The sequence below is a fragment of the Asparagus officinalis genome, chromosome 8 (genome assembly GCF_001876935.1).
Source record: "Asparagus officinalis chromosome 8, Aspof.V1, whole genome shotgun sequence".
In the NCBI taxonomy this organism is placed as follows: Eukaryota; Viridiplantae; Streptophyta; class Magnoliopsida; order Asparagales; family Asparagaceae; genus Asparagus; species Asparagus officinalis.
Genome location: NC_033801.1, coordinates 119,607,979 through 119,614,892, shown reverse-complemented (window position 1 = coordinate 119,614,892; position 6,914 = coordinate 119,607,979).

The following is a 6,914-nucleotide window of genomic DNA, read 5'->3' as shown; positions in this document are numbered from 1 at the left end:
TTGGTGGGTCCACCCCCAGCGTCGTTATTTTTAGTGGGGCCACCCCCAGTGTTCTGATCAACGAGAGGGTTCTCAGTATTGAGGCGTACATCCACATCTGAATCGCTACCTGTTTGGTAAGCAGTGTTACGACGGCTGGATTCGCCAATTTGATTTGATAAAGCTCGGATTTTTTGGTCATGTTCTTCCCTCATCCGCTGTATAGCCATTTCCATTTCAATCTTGAATGCCTCTTTCTGCTTGGTTAGAGCATCCTCAAGAATTTTAGCGATTTGCTCGGTGTTGATCATGAACACTTCACGGGATTATCCCGGACTGGATACCATATTATCAGAAGTGATTGCCGATTTAGCATCCGATGCTTCATCATCCGAGGATAACCCTCTCTGCATTCTCTGATAATCTCTTTGTCTAATAGTTCCCGATCGCAACCGGGTTAGACGATGTGATATAAGCGGGTCAGAGCTAGAAGGTTGAACCAACTTTCCCTTATCAGTCATATTTATTGTGACTTCCAGAAGTTCGTCACCTTTAATGGCCAATTGTTTCTTGCAGAAACATTTTGGCTTGGGCTTAGTCGCTCTGTTAAAGATCCTCTCGAATACCGAGACCCTCTGCGGAGCGGTCTTGGGGCAGCTACACGCTGATAATACTGCCCTGATTAACTTGGCGCACGGGCAGTGAGACTTTGTTTCTCGGGTATATCTCTTCCGAGACTTGTTCATACCCCCAGCCCGATAGTACAACTCATCGATGTTATCGTCAGAGCAACCTATCGGCTGTTTACATGAATCCTCAAGTATAACGTGTTCATTCGTCTTACGTGTTGTCTTCTGAGTATGCAACTCCTTGTTAGCGTTCTCAAGAGTCACGTGTTTAGTGTCACGCATTTGTAAGTGTGAACTCTCGACGGGCTCTTGGAGTTTAATTCGTCGTCCGAGGCGGTCAATTACAGAAGTTTTCCGTGTGCGACCCCTAGCTCGAATAATTGCTCGGGGTTCAGTCACTAGGCCCAAGCGTTCTTTGATCGTAACCTTGTCTTGATCTTTATGCAAAGGACCTGGGCGATCCGCCGTCCTCCCCTTGAAATGGGACAAGTCCACACTGTCACGGTGCTTCGTCGGAGGTGCGGAACTCGAAGGGATCGACAAAACATGTGCATAACTTCTTCTGTCTTTACCCTGACGCGGGTCAGACTTGAGTGTCCCGCGGATCGGGGGGTCGGATTTGGGTGACCCGCAAAGTGGAGGGTTGGATCCAAGTGACCTGCGAATTGGTCGGTCGGATCTGGGTGACCTACGAATCGGCGGGTCGGATTGGAGTGACCTGCGAATCGGCGGGTCGGATTGAAGTGACTTACAAATTGGCGGGTCAGATCGGAGTGACCTGTAAATCGGCGGATCGGATTAGAGTGACCTGCAAATTGGTGGGTCGGATCGGAGTGACCTACAAATCGGCGGGTCGGATTGGAGTGACCTGCAAATTGACGGGTCGGATTGAAGTGACCTGCAAATTGGCGGGTCGGATTGGAGTGACATGCAAATTGGCGGGTCGGATTGGAGTGACCTGTAAATTGACGGGTCGGATTGGAATGACCTGCAAATTGGCGGGTAGGATTGAAGTGACCTGCAAATTGGCGGGTCGGATTGAAGTGACCCGCGCGCCGGCGGGTCGGATTCAAGTGACCCGCGATTCTCGATCTTTTCGGCTGTCGTTTTGGATTTTGGCCTCCAAGTTTGATGCAGTCTTGGTTGTTTCTTAGCTATGTCCTTCTTCTGCATCTTTTGTGCTTTTTGCACAAGAATTCGCGTGCGCGCAAGCGCGCGGCGCTTTTGAATTCGCTCCTCCAGAGTTGAACGGATCCTTTTGATTTGGACCCATTCATTTGCTATTGGTTTGAAATGGAGGACATCTGTCCGCTGTTGGGCTGCTTGGCGTTGCCTAATTTTCAGATCCGCCTCGTAACGGATCCTGTCAATTGACTCCAAGGCTCTAGCGAGTTAGCGTGCACAGCGTTGGTGCTGCCTTTGACGAGCTCTCTTCGATAAAATGGGCGCGCCTTCTGTACTCAACTCCTTAATTGAGAACAAGTGATTTGGCTCTATCTTCAGTTAACAACAGCCTAACTACGTTTGGGGATGATATCAAGTCAGTTGGGAACCTCTAGAACTGAAAAGATCTTGAGAAAACCGTTAAAACCGTCGAAAAACACATCAGAGGGTCAAAACAGCGCGGCGGATCGCGCTGACCCGCGGGGGCGCGGGTCGGCCAAGGCCGACCCGCCCAACCGCGGGTCGGCCAAAGCCGACCCGCGCTGGTGCGGGTCGGTTTCGGCCGACCCGCGCTGGTGCGGGTCAGTTTCGGCCGTCCCGCATCGGCACGGGTTCCGAAGTCCGACACTTTTTTGGTTTTCCGACTCTTTCGAGATTTGTAGTTTCTCCCGTTTTGCGTGTTTTGACCGTCTTGTTGACTTGCATACTTCGTTGCGGGATTGACTGTCGAACGCACGTTGGTTGATATACGTGCGTGTTGATTGACGCACGCGTGTTGACCGACGCGCACGAACTGATTGACGCGCGAACGGATTGACATGCACGAGCTGAATGATGAGTGCATGCTAACTGACTGTTGGGCGCGTTTGTACGCTATGAGTTGATTGACGCGTGCGGTCTACTTGGCGTTTGCTATTGTGGTGGTTCATTGTCGTGTCATCAACAGTTCGCCGATTCGCTTCATGCGCTTGTCGGCGTCGGATAATCCTCTTTGACTCGGATAACGACGTTCATCGCCTTCTCTTTGTCTTGAGCTGTGTGCGGGCACCCATAGGCATTTTTAGACGCCTACATATGCGATGGTGTGTACGAGACTAGATTTATCATAGGCCGTGAGCATTGTATCGAGATAAATGCACGACCCCGGGAAGGGTCATTGGGAGGCCATGAAGTGGATTCTACTATATGTTCGAGGAACCATGGATATTGGTTTGGTATTCCAAAAGGATGAGAAGAATGGACAGGATTGTATTGGATATGTGGATTCAGATTATGCTGGAGATCTTGACAAGCGCCGGTCCACTTTAGGTTATGCTTTTACATTGGCAGGTGCACCTGTATATTGGCGATGTACACTTTAGTCCATAGTGGCTCTCTCTACTACAGAGGCGGAGTATATGGCGGTGACTGAAGCTGTGAAGGAGGTTTTGTGGTTGCGTGGATTATTGAAGGACGTGGGGATTGCACAGGAGACCATTCGGGTATATTGTGATAGCATGTCAGCTATCTATTTAGCGAAGAACCAGGTTTATCATGCGCGTATGAAGCACATCGATGTCAGATTCTACTTTGTTCGTGACGTTTTGGATGATGAAGATTCATATTGGAGAAGGTCCACACGAACGACAACCCTGCAGATATGTTGACCAAAGTTGTTTTAGGAGTGAAATTTGGTCATTGTTTGAAGCTTTTGAACATTTTTCAGTATTGAGGCCTTTGGAAGCCATTTGGGTGAACTACATTCGGCTTGATTCCTTGGGCAAGAGGATACGTAGGCAGTCTTTCAGATGCAGCCGGTTTTATTGATTCAGATTGGGGGGAGATTGCGTTTCAGCTCAAGTTTGGTTTTCGGACTTGTTGTGGAACTATTGGATAATTTGGAGTCGGCTCAATTTTGATAGAAACATTCGCCGAGGTGGAGAATTGAAGAAATAGCAAGAGATGGCGAGAGAGTGCAGGAAAACAACAGAAGAATTAGCTAGGCAGACTGGCGGTCGACTGCGAACGTGCAGGAAGGCCAGTGGGATTCGGAGCTGAAGGCCGTCGACCACCTTGGTCAACCGGAACGTGCAGGAAGGCCAGTGGGATTCGGAGCTGAAGGCCGTCGACCACCTTGGTCAACCGCGGGGACCCTGTAGGCGATTATCTCTCGGGAAATCAGTTCGGTCGATCGCCGCGGTCGACCGCGAGTTTGACTGTAGGATTTGGTTTTCTGTCGGGGGTGTTCGGTCGACCGCGAGCTTCATGCGGTCGATCGTGAGACCTGCGCGATCGACCGCCGCGGTCGACCGCAGATGGATTTTGGGTTGGGCCTTGGTTTTTGACCCGGTTCGTTTCTGAGTTGATATATAACCCTAAACCTGATTAATTAGGGTTAAGAAAGGACGATTTTGAGTAGTCTTTTGGAGAGGATTGGTGCATCCAATTATGGGAGATTTGTGAGAGATCTAGAGGTTTGTTTTAGGGTTTGATCGGTGATGTTTGTATCTCTATTTGTATTCTCTTGATTTCTAATAGTAAGAACTCCCCCCTCCTTGCCCCGTGGACGTAGGTAACTTGCCAAACCACGTAAATCGTTTGTTCTTACTATGGTTGTGATTTGCATATTGGTTGTGGTTTATCTCTTAGATTGTTCGTGTCGCTCCTCGAAGCTTCCGCCACGTACAACATGAGAGTCATTGTTATTTGCATTGTGATCTTGCGAACTTTCATATTTTTGATATTTTCACTAGGAGCAGTTGCATCTTGTTCATTCCCTCGTAGAAAATGATCACTTCAATAATTCAAGTTAACATGTGGAGTTTCAGTTCATAGACTTGAATGCATCTTCGATCTAGTCCAAGTGAGACGAAGAGATAATGAAAGAATTGTATTAAATGAAATCAGTAGGGACTTCAACATATATCTCTTAAGGATTCATATATTTCTTGTTCAAAATGGATATAATGTGACAATTTGGTCCTTGCAGTGTAGCTTTCTCAAAAATTATTGAATGAATAAAAAAGATTAATGAACAATACTCAATCAGGAAACATGAGCTTGAATTTTTGGCACAAGGTGCATTTTACACTCTATGCTTGAGGGTTATGATTTGGAAAACAAAATTGAGAACCTAACTATTGATCCGAGTTCATAACATGTAGAAACAAAGAAATGCTGCATCTAGAGGTCATAAAATCATCCTAATTTTTGAATATCTGTATGATGAATTACATCTTCATGTCATACGAGCTATTATGATGAATTAGGTTTTTCTACAGGTTACATATGAATTTTCTGCTAATTCAGGTGCCTAGGTCATACGGGTTATGAGCAATCATGTTATTTATAGGTTTGGTATGATTTTTCGTGTCATACATGTATTTAGGATGAATTAAGTTATTTATAGCTTTTATATGTTATTTTAACATTTTATATGAATTTACTATATTGTTTGATTGCATTCTATTAGCTTTCTTTTGGTAAGATTACCAGCCGCAACCATCACAAATAAATTGATCTTTAGTGAGAGATAATCTTACCATGGTGATCATATTTATTTTTTCATACAAACTTTAATACCTAATAAACACAAGAAAAGTGGAAATAAAATCTTATCAACTAATTCTGTTCCCATTTGTTAAATGCCAACCAAACAAAGAAAAAATGTGTAAATTAGTTTTCCACATGTTTTTGTTGAGGTGATTAATATGTGAGTATATATAGTCCCACATCGGATAAGATAAGAAAGACTGATTAGTTTAAATAGGAGTTTGGGTCAATACCTGATAACTATAGCTTTTGGGTTAAAATTGATTCCTAACTTGTGTTTAAGACCCATTGTCTCTAGATTGGGCCCAGTTTATCCCCAAACAGTTTTATTTGTGAACCAAACACCAACAGTTAATTTCGTGAAAAACTTTGTAAAACCCAAAAATAAGTTTCTCCCATGGAATGAGGTTTCCCAAGAAAATGGGAAACAAAGCAAATAGCCCCTAAGTGAAATTCTTAAAATGGACAAAGTTAGGGGGTTTTTGTGAAATTTACACTTAATTAAGCATGTTGATATTCCTTTTAGGTTATATAGGTAAAAAGATGCCCCCCTCTCCCTTTTTTCATGAATCGAAGACTCTAAATCCAATGCGTTTACTATTTTCCACCGAAAATATGTGAACTCTCTGAATTTTTAATCTTTCAAATGACCTCACGAACTATGGAGTTTGGAGATATTAATCATCATGCGGTTTAATATTTTTGCATGGGAGGGCATGTTTGGCCTTAAAAATCTCTAAAATCGTCCGCTAAATATTGCTTTAAAAAAATCGTCCGCTAAAAAAGACACGTCTTCTCTATACTTCCTTAAATTCTGCTCAAAATCAAAGATTTTATTTTTTAAGAGAAAAAAATCAAATATCAGTTAGGAAATGTTTTCATTATTTTCATAGTTTGGTTTCATATCTAAACATGTGAACAGTAGACAACGGCTGTCGTCGGCTGAGATGTTAGCTTATAGTTGGTTGGAACCAAGACTGTCAACCTGTTGACGCATCTCAACACCGAAAGCCACAGATGCAAGATCATTAATTAATTATACTCCAGTGCTTTGACATGGGAAGTTGATGTGTCGGCCAAAGCATAAATTGCTTCCGGCCCCCAATTTCCTTACAAGTATCCCCCTCCCTCCCTAAAACTTTTTCAATGCTCTCAAAACCTCCAAAAGTAAAACCATAATTCGCCTCAAAAACACAAAACCCAAGACTCTAAAATATTTGAAAACCATAATACTCTCTCTCTCTCTCTCTCTCTCTCTCTCTCTCATTTCATGATGTTATTGTGATGATTTGAAATGAGTTTTTGGGGGGAAAAAATTCTAGTTCCCTCCAAAATTTCCAACGGCGTCGACATCGACAGTGAAACTTTCCCAGCGTTTATTCATGAGGCAAAGAACACTCCGATCTTGAAGACGGTGATGACGAGTTGCGTTGCCAACACCCTTAAATTTACATATTGTTGTAATTTTTTTTGAAATCGATGACTTGAGATTAAAGTAGAGTATGTAAATTTATATATTGTTGTTATTTCACTGTAACAAGTTTGTTGTTAAGATTATGAGTTGGTGGTAAATGAAGGTTACATGTTGGTTTTGAAGTTTACAAACCTCAC